This window comes from Capra hircus, unplaced genomic scaffold, assembly GCF_001704415.2.
Source record: "Capra hircus breed San Clemente unplaced genomic scaffold, ASM170441v1, whole genome shotgun sequence".
NCBI lineage: Eukaryota > Metazoa > Chordata > Mammalia > Artiodactyla > Bovidae > Capra > Capra hircus.
Genome location: NW_017219117.1, coordinates 1863 through 16666, shown reverse-complemented (window position 1 = coordinate 16666; position 14804 = coordinate 1863). Strand labels below are relative to the sequence as shown.

Here is a 14804-nt window from a genome sequence, read left to right as displayed (position 1 = left end):
GGAAGAAATGGACAGATTCTTAGAAAAGTTTAGTCTTCAAAGAGTGGATAAGGAAGAAATAGAAATTATGAACAACCCAATTACAAGCACTGAAATTGAAGCTGTGATCAAATTTCTCCCAAAAAACAAAAGCCCAGGACCAGATGGCTTCACAGGAGAATTCTATCAAACATTTAGAGAAGAGCTAATGGCTATCCGTCTAAAACTCTTTCAAAAAACTGCAAAGGAAGAAAAACTTCCAAACACATTCTATGAGACCACCATCATCCTGATACCAAAACCAGATAGAGACAACACAAAAAAGAAAACTACAGGTCAATATCACTGATGAACACAAATGCAAATATCCTCAACAAAATTTTAGCAAACAGAATTCAACAACACATTAAAAAGCTCATACACCATAATCAAGTTGAGTTTGTTCCAGGGATGCAAGGATTCATCAATATACACAAATCAATCAATGCGATATACCATATTAAAAAACTGAAAGATAAAAAACCATATGATAATCTCAATAGGTGCAGAAATATCATTTGACAAAATCCAGCACCCATTATGATTAAAACTCTTTACAAAATGTAATCAATACTATACTCCCAAATGTAATCTACAGATTCAATGTGATCCCTATCAAATTACCAAAGGCATTTTTCACAGAACTAAAACAAAAAATTTCACAACTCATATGGAAACACAAAAGACCTTGAATAGCCAAAGCAGTCTTGAGAAAGAAGACTGGAGCTGGAGGAATCAACTTTCCTGATTTCAGATTATACTACAAAGCTACAGTCATCAAGATAGTATGGTACTGGCACAAAAACAGAAATATACACCTATGGAACAAGATAGAAAGCCCAGAAATAAACTCACGCACCTGTGTGTACCTTAGTTTTGACAAAGGAGGCAAGAATATACAATGCGGCAAAGAGAGCCTCTTCAATAAATGGTCCTGGGAAAACTGGACAGCTACATGTAAAAGAATCAAATTAGAACACTTCCTAACACCATACACAGATAAACTCAAAATGGCTTAAAGATCTCTAAATGTAAGACCAGAAACTATAAAACTCTTAGAGGAAAATATAGGCAGAACACTCAATGACATAAATCAAAGCAACATCCTCTATGACCCACCTCCTAGAGCAACAGAAATAGAAACAAATGTAAACAAGTGGGACCTGATTAAACTTAATAGCTTTATCACAGCAAAGGACACTATAAGCAAGGTGAAAAGACAACCCTCAGAATGGGAGGAAACAACAGCAAATGAAACAACTGACAAAGTATTAATTTCCAAAATTTACAAGTAGCTCATACAACTTAATACCAGGAAAATCAAACAATCCAATCAAAAGGTGGCAAAAAGACCTAAACAGACATTTCTCCAAAGAAGACATACAGATGGCTAACAAACACATGAAAATGAGCTCAATGTCGCTCATTATTAGAGAAATGAAAATCAAAACTACAATGCGCTATCATCTCACTCCACTCAGAATGGCCACTGTCAAAAAGTCTACAAACAATAAATGCTGGAGAGAGTGTGGAGAAAAGGGAACGCTCTTGCACTGTTGGTGGAAATGTAAATTGATACAGCCACTATGGAAGATGGTATGGAGGTTCCTTCAAAACCTAGGAATAAAACCACCATATGACCCAGCAATCCCACTCTTAGGCATATACCCTGAAGAAACCAAAATTGAAAAAGACACATGTATCCCATAGTTCATTGCAGCACTGTTTACAATAGCTAGAACATGGAAGCAACCTAGATGTCCACTGACAGACGAATGGATAAAGAAGTTGTCATACATATACACAGCCGTAAAAAGGAACACATTTGAGTCAGTTCTGATGAGGTGGATGAACCTAGAGCCTATTATACAGAGTGAAGTAAGTCAGAAAGAGAAAGCTAAATATCATGTACTGATGCATATATACCGAATCTAAAAGGTGGTATGGAAGACTTTATTTGCAAGGCAGCAATGGAGAAACAGACGTAAAGAATAGACTTATGGACATGGGGAGAGGGAAGAGGGGAGGAGAGGGAAGATGTATGGAGAGAGTAACATGGAAATTTATATTACCATATGTAAAATAGATAGCCAAGGAAATTTGCTATATCTCTCAGGAAACTCAAAAAGGGGCTCTGTATCAATCTACAGGGGTTAGGATGGGGAGGGAGGTTCAAGAGGGAGGAATTATGTATAGCTATGGTTGATTCATGTTGATGTTTGACAGAAAACAACAAAATTCTGTAAGCAATTACCTTTATATAAAAAATAAATAAATTTTAAAAACTCTAATTTTCATTACATCATTTAATGGTTAAAGAATATACAAACAAATTAAAATAACAAACTTGATTTCAGTGTAACACCGTTTCAAACTAACAGGTTTGCTAAGTAACACTTTAGGAACCCAGATCATGTTTTCATTTTCATTCACTCTAATACTTGCCTGTTCATAAATAACGTCAGACAATTCTTTCACCATGTCTTCGAAATTTGACGTGAGCTCTTCATGGTATTCAATCTGATCCTCTTTCATTAACCATTCATTTAGTTCCAGTGCAATGCTGCATGCTTGGATGAACTTCCTGTAGATGAAGAGCAAAGATAAAGTGTTTGTTACTCATTACTCAAAAGTCTCACTGATCATTTATATTTACTTTAACCACAGCTTGCCTAGAAGGAAGATTAGAATCCCATACTTTCTCAGTGTTTTTTCTAATGCCATCTCCCAAGTCTGAAATATCTGTTCTTTTCCATCTTTGCTTCTGGTTTCTTACCTCTTTCAAAACCTAGCTCAAAATATATAACCTCTAGGAAGACTACCTGCTTAGTCATTTACTTGATATGATATCAGCTATGGTTGTGCTCACAGTAGTTTATCTCTGTAGATAATGTCATTTATTCAAAAATAGCTAATTTGGGGCTATGTACCCAGTACAGTGTTATAGGCATGAAGTATCTGCCCTGGGTTGGTAAGAGTGGCGTCAGGGAGTTGATGACTTATCACAAGAATATTTTTCCATTATTTCATATGTTTATGTTTAATGTCCATAATTAGCATGCAAAACTTGGGGGACAAAGTACCTCACTGACCATTTGTTCTGTATCCCTATGATAGCAACTAGTAGAATCTTTTTCTACATGCCAGGCGTTAATACGGAGAAGGCAATGGCACCCCACTCCAGTGCTCTCGCCTGGAAAATCCCATGGATGGAGGAGCCTGGTGGGCTGAAGTCCATGCGGTCGCTAAGAGTCAAACACGACTGAGCGACTTCACTTTCATTTTCACTTTCATGCACTGGAGAAGGACATGGCAAACCACTCCAGTGTTCTTGCCTGGAGAATCCCAGTGAAGGGGGAGCCTGGTGGGCTGCCGTCTACAGGGTTACACAGAGTCGGACACGACTGAAGCGACATAGCAGCAGCAGCAGGCAGTAATAAATATTGAATGAAATAGGAAAGTATGGCCCTTTCTAAACAGAAAAATAAACCAATAGACAGTATCACTGATCTCCTAGAAAAAGACATTAAAACAACAGTATTCATGATCAAACAACTAAAAGAAGGTGTGGGAAAAGTCAAGGAAATTATGTATCAACAAATGCTGATATCAATAAATAGCTAAGATAATCTAAAAGGAAACCAAAACCTTTTTCTTTCAGAGCTGAAAAATACAATAACTGAAATGAAACATCACCAGAGGGATTCAAAGACACATTTCAACAGTGTAGCCAATGTGAAGATAAGACAATGTCAATGATGGATCAGAGGAACACAAAGGAAAAAAATTGAAGAGGACAGAGGCTATGGAACCTGAGGAATATCATCCAGCAGGTGAACATGCACACTATGGGAGTCTTTGAAGGAGAAAAGAGAGAGAAAGGGGCAGGGTGACTATCTGAAGAAATAATGGGTGAAAACTCAAATCTTATGAAAGACACAAAACTCAACAAACTCCAAGCAGGGTAACTCTAACAGATCCATATGAAAATCAAATGTCAAAAGTCAAAGCCAAAGAGAGAATTTTTTCTTTTTAAAAAATTAATGTTTTTTAATTGAAGGCTAATTACTTTACTATGGCAAAGAGAGAATTTTGCAAGAAGCAAGACACAAAGACTTGTCACATACAAGGGATCCTGAGTAAGAGGGTCAGATTTCTCATCAAAACTTTGGAGGTCAGGAGGCAGTGGACTTTAAAGAAAAAACAAATCTATTAACCAAGAATTTTATATCTTGCAAAACCGTTCTTAATAGTGAGCGAGAAATTAAGACATTCCCGGATAAAGAAAGGCTGAAGGAGGTCATTAGCACTCAGTTTCCTTCAGTTACTCAGTCGTGTCCTAACCTTTGCAACCCCATGGAATGCACCACGCCAGGCTTCCCTGTTCCTCACCAACTCCCAGAGCTTGCTCAAAATCATGTCCATTGAGTCAGTGATGCCATCCAACCATCTCATCCTTTGTCATCCCTTCTCCTCCTGCCTTCAATCTTTCCCAGCATCAGGGCCTTTGCCAATGAGTCAGTTCTTCACATTAGGTGGCCAAAGTATTGGAGTTTCAGCTTCAGCATCAGTCCTTCCAATGAATATTCAGGGTTGATTTCCATTAGCATGGACTGGTTGGATCTCCTTGCAGTCCAAGGGACTCTCAAGCATCTTCCCCAGCACCACAGTTCAAAAGCATCAATTGTTCTGTGCTCAGTTTTCTTTATAGTCCAACTCTTACATCCATACATGACTACTGGAAAAAACCATAGCTTTGACTAGATGGACCTTTGTCAGCAAACTAATGTCTCTGCTTTTTAATATGCTGTCTAGGTTGGTCATAGCTTTTCTTCCAACAAGCAACCGTCTTTTAATTGCATGGCTGCAGTCACCATCTGAAGTGATTTTGGAGCCCAGGAAAATAAAGCCTGTCACTGTTTCCAATGTTTCCCCATCAATTTGCCATGAAATAGTGGGATGGGATGCCATGATCTTCATTCTTTGAATGTTGAGTTTAAGCCAGCGTTTACACAACTAGGCTTGCCCCATATGAAACACCAAAGAGTCCTGCTGGTCACAATGAAAGAACATCAGACAGTAATTCAAACCTGTATGAAGGTCTTGGTAAAGGTAAATCCATGGGTAATTATAAAATCTAGTATTATCATAACAATAGCAACATATTTCTCTTTTTTGATTGCTACATGATTTAAGAGACTTTACATTAAAATATTATTAGTCTACAGAACTTTCCTGGTAGTCCGGTTGTTAAGAATCCTCCATCCATTGCAGGGGACTTGGGTTCAATCACCGGTAGGGGAACTAAGATCTCGCTGCAGGACGACTAAGCCAGGGTACCACAACTAAAATAGCCCCTGTACCACAACTACTGAACCCATGTACTCTAGAGCCCATGCTCTGCAACAAAAGAAGCAATACACTGCATTAACAGAATGAAGGAAAAGAAAAACACGATCATCTCAATCAATGCAGAAAATGCATTTGACAAAATTAACACCTTTTCATAATGAAAACACTCAACAAACTAGGAATACAAGGAAATGACTTCAATCTGACCAAGGGCCACTGTGGAAAACCCATAGCAAACACTGTATTCAATCTTGTGACAAGGGATAGAAATTTTCATAGCAGCTTTTAAAACTTCTCCAAAAAGCTTATATTCAAAAATTCTTTCTTTTCTTTCCCATTAAATATCTAGATTTCTCCAGAGAAACCTAAGGAAATAGTTGAAGTTAATTATCTACCTAAGACAAAACATAGAAAAGAAATAAAAAAGAGGTCAAGACTGATTTTAACCTTATAAAAATAAAGTATATGGTAAAACATTCAAGCAGTACATGAGGGTACACTTGAAAAATAAATGTTTTTCTTCTCCGTAAGACTCTAGTCTATCTCCTTAGGGATAACTATTAACACTTTTGTATCATTCCATCTATGGCTGATTCATACTGAGGTATAGCAAAAAAAAAAAAACCCCACAATATTCTAAAGTAATTATTCTCCTATTAAAATAAGTAAATTAGGGTACATGTGTCTCTTTCAATTCTGGTTTCCTCGGTGTGTATGCCCAGAAGTGGGATTGCTGGGTCATAAGGTAGTTCTATTTGCAATTTTTTAAGGAATCTCCACACTCTTCTCCATAGTGGCTGTACTAGTTTGCATTCCCACCAACAGTGTAGGAGGGTTCCCTTTTCTCCACACCCTCTCCAGCATTTATTGCTTGCAGATTTTTGGATCGCAGCCATTCTGACTGGTGTGAAGTGGCACCTCATTGTGGTTTTGATTTGCATTTCTCTAATAATGAGTGATGTTGAGCATCTCTTCATGTGTTTGTTAGCCATCCGTATGTCTTCTTTGGAGAAATGTCTACTTAGTTCTTTGGCCCATTTTTTGATTGGGTCGTTTATTTTTCTGGAATTGAGCTGCAGAAGTTGCTTGTATATTTTTGAGATTAGTTGTTTGTCAGTTGTTTCAGTTGCTAATATTTTCTCCCATTCAGAAGGCTGTCTTTTCACCTTGCTTATATTTTCCTTTGTGTACAGAAGCTTTTAATTTTAATTAGATCCCATTTGTTTATTTTTGCTTTTATTTCCAGAATTCTGGGAGGTGGATCATAGAGGATCCTGCTGTGATTTATGTCTGAGAGTGTTTTGCCTATGTTCTCCTCTAGGAGTTTTATAGTTTCTGATCTTACATTTAGATCTTTAATCCATTTTGAGTTTATTTTTGTGTACGGTGATAGAAAGTGATCTAGTTTCATTCTTTTACAAGTGGTTGACCAGTTTTCCCAGCACCACTTGTTAAAGAGATTGTCTTTACTCCATTGTATATTCTTGCCTCCTTTGTCAAAGATAAGGTGTCCATATGTGTGTGGATTTATCTCTGGGCTTTCTATTTTGTTCCATTGATCTATATGTCTGTCTTTGTGCCAGTACCATACCAGAATTGAAAGAGACACATGTACCCCAATGTTCATCGCAGCACTGTTTATAATAGCCAGGACATGGAAACAACCTAGATGTCCATCAGCAGATGAATGGATAAGAAAGCTGTGGTATATATACACAATGGAGTATTACTCAGCCATTAAAAAGAATTCATTTGAATCAGTTCTGATGAGATGGGTGAAACTGGAGCCAATTATACAGAGTGAAGTAAGCCAGAAAGAAAATCACCAATACAGTATACTAACACATATATATGGAATTTTGGAAGATGGCAATGACGACCCTGTATGCAAGACAGGAAAAAAGACACAGATGTGTATACCAGACTTTTGGACTCAGAGGGAGAGGGAGAGGGTGGGATGATTTGGGAGAATGGGAATTATAACATGTATACTGTCATGTAAGAATTGAATCGCCAGTCCATGTCTGACATAGGGTGCAGCTTGCTTGGGGCTGGTGCATGGGGATGACCCAGAGAGATGTTGTGGGGAGGGAGGTGGGAGGGGGGTTCATGTTTGGGAACGCATGTAAGAATTAAAGATTTTAAAATTTAAAAAAAATAAAAAATTAAAATTAATTAATTAATTAATTAAAAAAAATAAAATAAGTAAATTAAAAAACAACTTTGTATCATTCCAGAAATTTCCTAAGCAGACACAAGTGAGTGTATGTAAATATCAGTTTTCACAAATGTAATCATCCTGCCCATAATGTCTGCATCTCACCTTTTTCTCTCAAGAATGTATCTTGGTTGGTTCCTATCAATACTTATAAATTTTTTAAGTGGTTTACCTATATCCATTGTGAGGATAGTACCATTTCCTTAACAGTATGGACACAGATTGTTTCCAGGTTTTTGTTATATAAACTTTATAGCAATAAACATCTTAAATGTACATCTTTGTGTACTTTCACAAGATAAAATCTTAAATGCAAAATTATTGGGTCCAACAAAACATACGTTTAAAATACTGGAAAATATTGCCCACTGTTCTTTAACCTGTTTGTGCCCTTAAGCAGATTTTGTTCTTTGGCAAGTGAAAGAGTGTTTTAAATTTTTAACTTCACATATTAACAAAGAAGAAGGATTTTAAAAGTAGCCACTGCTTCTTTTCTCTGTTGCCTATGAAGAGTGACTGAAATATTGTGTTTACAAAGAGGGTCAGGAGTCCAGCTGCCTGATGGTGGTTTCTCATTAGTGCCTGTTGGCCAGGTTTTCAGAGGCAGCATAATGTAGAAAACTGCATGTTTTTCTGCAAGCCTGGCTTTCTAATAACTTTCCATTTGTAGTATCAGTAGTGTGATAGCAAGCCTAAAACTTGCTGGCTACAAAAGAGAAATTTCTCTATATTCTTAATTCAATAAAACAATACAGAAGGCACAAACTGATAAGAAGCAGAGTGGTTTTGCCAAATATTAGTGAATTCCGGGCCTGTCAGTATACCTACTTTTAAACGTCCAAGGCATATGTTCAAGGTAAAATCATCTCCATAAGTTGTAGCTAAATTTACAAAGTGAAGAGATCATTTTCATGGTAGAAAATGAAGTGTCTTTACCATCGCCAAGGGCTTTTCACTCTGGCAATGCTGCAAGTGTTTTGCAGAGCACCATGCACATCACAGTCACTCGGTACGTATTTCTGGGGCCTGCAGATCTTGCACCGTATTAAAGGTCTTTCCTACCTTAAAAATCAGCTCTCATCCTGAACATGCCCATGGTGACTAAGGACAATCAGTCATTCCCATTGTGCTCTTCCGCAATTCTGTCTATCTGGAACTATGCGTTTCTAAGAAACAGCCTCTCTTGCTGGAACCTTTCTCATCCTTGCCTTGGCAGGGTCTAGTGGGATGGATCATCTTTAGATCAAGGCATCTCTCCTAAACCTACATCACTGCAAATATAACTACTGAACTAAGGCTATCTTAAGAGTGAAAGGTGTGTCATAAAATGATATTTCTTTTAAAAATCACATTTATTTATTCTTATTTTTGGCTGCATTTGATCTTCTTTGCTGCGGTGTGTGGGCTTTCTCTAGTTGTCGTGAGCTGGGAGTACTCTCTAGTTGTGGTGTTCGGGATCCAGAGCACAGGCACAGTAGCTTGGCACACAGGTTTAGGTTCCCCACAGCATGTGGAATCCTCCTGGACCAGGGATCAAACCTGTGTCTCCGTCATTGGCAGGCAAACTCTTGCCCACTGGACCACTAGAGAAGTCCCACCTAAGATGATTTTAATCATAAAGTATGAAATTGACACTCATGCGGCACAACAACATTAACAATAATAGCTAACTTCTATCGAGCATGCTAGTTTCTGTTATTATCAAATGCCTTCCTATATATCAGGAACTCTAATCACTTTCCATACACTGAATAATTTAATCCCTACAACTATCAAGGATGTACACTGTCACCCTGCTTATTTAACTTATATGCAGAGCACATCATGCAAAATGTCAGACTGGATGAAGCACAAGCTGGAATGAAGATTGCCAGGAGAAATATCAATAACCTCAGATATGCAGAGGACACCACCTTTATGACAGACAGTGAAGAGGAACTAAAGAGCTCCTGATGAAAGTGAAAGAGGAAAGTGATAAAGTTGGCTTAAAACTCAATATTCAAAAAAATGAAGATCATGGCATCCTGTCCCGCTACTTCATGGCAGAATGATGGGAAAACAATGGAAACAGTGACAGGTTTTATTTTCCTGGGCTCCAAAATCACTGCAGATGGTGACTGCAGCCATGAAATTAAAAGATGCTTGCTCACTGGAAGAAAAGCTATGACCAATCTAGACAGCATATTAAAAAGCAGAGACATTACTTTGCTGACAAAGGTCCATCTCGTCAAAGCTATTGTTTTCCCAGTAGTCATGTATGGATGTGAGAGTTGGACTATAAAGAAAGCTGATGCTTTTGAACTGTGGTGCTGGAGAAGACTCTTGAGAGTCCCTTGGACTGCAAGGAGATCCAACCAGTCCATGCTAATGGAAATCAACCCTGAATATTCATTGAAAGGACTGATGCTGAAGCTGAAACTCCAATACTTTGGCCACCTGATGCAAAGAACTGACTCATTGGCAAAGGCCCTGATGCTGGGAAAGATTGAAGGCAAGAGCAGAAGGGATGACAAAGAATGAGATGGTTGGATGGCATCACTGACTCAATGGACATGATTTTGAGCAAGCTCTGGGAGTTGTTGAGGAACAGGGAAGTCTGGTATGGTGCAGTCCATGGGGTTGCAAAGAGTAGGACACGACTGAACTGAACTGAATTCATGCAACAACTCTATGAGGAAGGCACTATTATTCAGTTCATTTTACTAACGAGAACAATGAGGCCCAGAGAGGTTAAGTATATTCCCCATGGTCACACAGCTAGTAAGTGGCAGAGAATGGAGATCTGAATCCTTCTCTCTGATTCCAAAGCCCCTGTCCTTTCTTTTAGGATCTGGAAAGACTCTATTTCCCATTCTTCTCCACCACCAGCTAAAAAAGGAAAAAGTCAGAAGCAATGTGCCACATCTGGAACTAATAATGATTTCAAAATGCAGGGCAAGTTACCTTGTCTGAATCCTGAATTATTTTGACATTCTCTGTACCAAATTTTTCACCATAAAGTTTAACAAGTCTCAGGGAAATCTCTGAGAGGCTGATGAGCTTTGGCTCTTTATAGATGTACTCGTTTCAGTCCTCTTCTTCAAAAAAGACTATTATAGAATTAAACATAGAATACTTTATAAACATTATGAGCAAATGCAGCATTTAGAGAACATCTACTAAGTAATCAGAAATAATCTGCTAGATTTTAAATAATAGTTCTAAAAGCCACATGCATATATTGTAGCTGAAATAAATGAGAACGTTCAAACTCACAGTCATAGGAGCATGTCATTGGCCTGAAGGATTTTACACTCGATTTTTCATCACTTGCATACTTACCTGATTTTTATTTGAAAACTTTCAGTACTGGGTATTAAAGAAACACATAAGAAGCCTGACTGACATTGAAACTGAAGGAAACATTCAAATCTTATATGCTGTGCTCTGCCCTCGTGGACTAAATATGGAAACCAAAGTGAACATTACATGAGAAAAGGGTCACACCTGCTGTTGGGACAGGTGCTTTACCCAGACAGAACCCTAGAACCAGTAGCTGCTGCTATGGTAACCTAATAATTCAAGGTGAATGTTTAAAGAGGAAAGCAACTTGATGAACTACAGTATACTTACTGGGCCATAAAAGGCAACTCTGAAGAAGGTGCCTAAAAGTCTTTTCTTTGCGTGCATAAGCTCCAAAATTTTTGTGTAAGCTCCATGAAGAGTTCTATAAACTTAAGTTTCTGAAAATATGAGAATTAACAAATTAGCTTTAGTGTTTGGTTAGCTATGAAATGTCTACAATAAATGAATAAGGGGAAAAAAACAACACCATTTCCTTTTCAAAATGGTTTTTGGTGGGTCACTCGCACTCCCTTTGCCCATGGTCACAGAAAAAATGCCTTAACAAATTTAGGTGAGAAGGTAGAGCTTAAAATGGTCAAATAACACTGTAATTCTAAATATCATGCTTCATGTCATTCATATCTCAATGGTAGCGTATACATTAAAAGCACTGTGTTATTGACTACTTTTTTCTTTATGTCTGAATTGTTGTAACTGAAAAAGAAGCAAAATGCTTTGCTTGACCCCTAAGGTGGAAAGATGCGAATAAACAATCATGCAAACACTTTAGGAGAGGAAAGTAAAATGCAGACACAAAAATAACAGCAAAAGCCTGAGTGGGGAGTGCTTTTATAACAAGTTCACAGGCACTCCAAAAAATATATTCTTCTACACACCCAGAAAAGGGAATGTACTCTGCAAAGAACATTATCTCAAATGTGAAAAGACACCATACAGAACAGGAGAAAATGTTTGCAAATCACATATCTGATGTTTTCTTATCCAAAAAATATAAGGAACTCTCATAGTTCAACATCAATGACAAACAACCCAATTTAAAAGTGAGCAAAGGACCTGAAAGATATCTCTCCAGAAACTATATGAAAACGGCCAACAAAGACATGAAAAGCTGTTCAAAATCGTGAATCAGTAAGGAAATAGAAAGCAAAACCACAATGTGACACCATTTCACATGCACTAGGTTCCAAGAAGAAGCCTCAAACACAAGTGCCAATCAGATCTGCTGGTGGGAAGGTAAAAGGGATAACAATTTGGTGGTTTCTCAAAAGTTAACAGGATTACTCTGTGACTCAGCAATTCCCCCTCTTAGGTATTTATCCAAGATAAACAAAAACATGCCCACACAGAAACTTACTCATAACTGTTTAGACCAGCTCTATTTGTAACAGCCAAAATGTGGAAACAACCCAAACATACAAACAAATTTTGGCGTAGCCATACCATGGAATATCATTCAGCCATGAAAAAGGAATGAAGTTCTGATCTAAGTTACAACTTGAATGAACCTCTAAATATTATGCTAAGTAAAAGAAGCCACACACAAAAGGTCACATCTTGCATTCATCTTTGTTATGACACGTCCAGAAGAGGCAAATCCATAGACGGAAAGCAGATTAGTGGTCACCAGTGGGGTGAGGGAGGGGGTGAAGAGTGATTCCTGGAAGGAGACGGAGATTTTCCTGGGAAGATAAAAATGTTTTGAAACTAGAGACAGGTGGTTGGAGCATAGTATTAAGACTGCGCTAAATGCTACTGAACTGCAAACTAGAAAATGGTTCATTGTACGCTGGTGAATTTCATTTCAGTGCTAAAAGGGCAGACCGGAAGCAGATGTTCTTTCTTTCACATTCTTTCCATACTATCTTCTGCAGCTGAAGCCAATTTGAGGGAAGTGTTCCTCCCTTTATGGCTGCTGTGGTTCACACTTTTCAGCTCATCCCATAAAGAACACTGAAGAATTACTTCATCCCATGCAGGATGCTTCAGAATCTATTCAGATGCTTGCCTCTCTACAAGGAAATAGGAGTCGTTCCCCAATAGAAACTAACTGTTTCCTTTAATGTGTAGGGAAGATATATTTTTCTTTTTTCCCTATTAGTCAAGTGAGTAGCAAAATGTTCTCTGGGTTTCTAATAACCTGGTCTTCAACTTAAAAGAGTAGGTACTTTGGCACTTTTACAAAGGTTCTTAGGAGGCAATGCTTTGACAGAAAGAGCAATGCCAATTTTTTGTCTTGTCTCATAAGCTACTGTTTGTCATCAGCAGGACATAGATTTAATTACTTAACTCATTTTTAATATAATCACTTGAAATCCACTATGATTTTTCAGCCATGTCCCCATATACAGCAAAAGCAGGGCAAAGAGTAGGAAGACCCAGAACCCAGGAAGAAAAAAGTGAGTTTGATAAGAGCCAATTTGGAGAAGAGATGAGAACACTACACAGATGACATTAAATGTATTTTTTCACTCTGGGACCCTTCAACAATGAAAGGCTACTTGCTACATATGTTTAAGGATAAACTGATTTGCTTTTAAAAATGGCTTGAGTCTTAAATCACTGCTTTCCAGCATAGCAGGGGTAGAAAATTATGATATAGACTCAGATTCCTGAACATAAAAAATCCTGTTGAGTGCTGGTGGCAACAGCTATACTACTGTTCTTTAGTAATTCCCCTTGATCAAAGATTTATGTGGCAGACAAAACTGGGAAAAGCTCCTCATAAAAGGGTAATTCCTAGTAACTTATTATCTCCACTACTGTCATCTGCTAGCAACTTTAGTCTCACCATCAAATTGCAAAGCATAGAATTACACCTATATCTCCTCCCAGACATCATGGAAATCCAGTAACTTTTTGTTTTTAGTGAGGACAACATGGATTATTCTCTGCCATGAGTGGAGAAGGGGAGATTGCTAGTAAAAATGCTGTAGGAACAACTGGCATAATGTTAATTCCAATACAGATTTGGAACATTGCATCCTTAATTTCATTTGGTTTTTCCAATGGTCATGTGCGGATGTGAGAGTTGGATTGTGAAGAAAGCTGAGCACTGAAGAATTGATGCTTTTGAACTGTGGTGCTGGAGAAGACTCTTGAGAGTCCTTTGTACTGCAAAGAGATCCAACCAGTCCATTCTGAAGGAGATTCCCAGCCCTGGGATTTCTTTGGAAGGAATGATGCTACAGCTGAAACTCCAGTACTTTCGGCACCTCATGTGAAGAGTTGACTCATTGGAAAAGACTCTGACGCTGGGAGGAATTGGGGGCAGGAGGACAAGGGGACAACAGAGGATGAGATGGCTGGATGGCATCACTGACTCGATGGACGTGAGTCTGAGTGAACTCCGGGAGTTGGTGATGGACAGGGAGGCGTGGCGTGCGGTGATTCATGGGGTCGCAAAGAGTCGGACAGGACTGAGCGACTGAACTGAACTGAACTGAAGGAAGGACTGTAATTTTAGGACATTTCAGCGTTTTTTAAGGATAGGAACTTAAGACCAAAATAAAATATATAGGTGAATGATGCAAACATATCAGTTACTTTCCTCAAACTCTCGATGATTCTCATTAATTGGAATGATCAACTTGGAAATTTCAGAATTCCTTCATAATGCTCTGCTTTCCATAAGCCATCCACACAATGTTCCAGCAACTCCAGCCAAACTTCCTGCATTGAGAAAAAATGTAATGAGGAATTATTGATACTTTTAGAGCTTTGGGCAAATTTACTTTGAACTATTTCAAATGAATAAAAAACAGTATGTACTACATTTAAGGAATGTACAGAAGGAGTATTGTTGTGTGATTATATTTTCTAAATGACATACACGAAGTATTTGGTATTGAACCCACATTCTTAAAAGTATGAA

The 14804-nt window shown here is 38.1% G+C and overlaps 1 long non-coding RNA gene across 3 annotated transcripts; it reads right to left on the bottom strand.

The window, feature by feature from the left end:
• Nucleotides 1-2440: 2440 nt before the first annotated feature.
• On the bottom strand, nt 2441-14528 carry LOC108635557. Of its 3 annotated transcripts, none has more exons than XR_001917822.1 (4): nt 14477-14528; nt 11201-11310; nt 10532-10677; nt 2441-2602 (listed from the first exon to the last, which is right to left on the bottom strand). It is a non-coding gene; the product is annotated as an uncharacterized LOC108635557 (long non-coding RNA). The 3 variants fall into 3 exon arrangements; XR_001917821.1 differs by lacking the exon at nt 14477-14528 and adding an exon at nt 13722-14030; XR_001917820.1 differs by lacking the exon at nt 14477-14528 and having other exon boundaries at nt 11201-12233.
• Between the last annotated feature and the right edge of the window lie 276 nt (nt 14529-14804).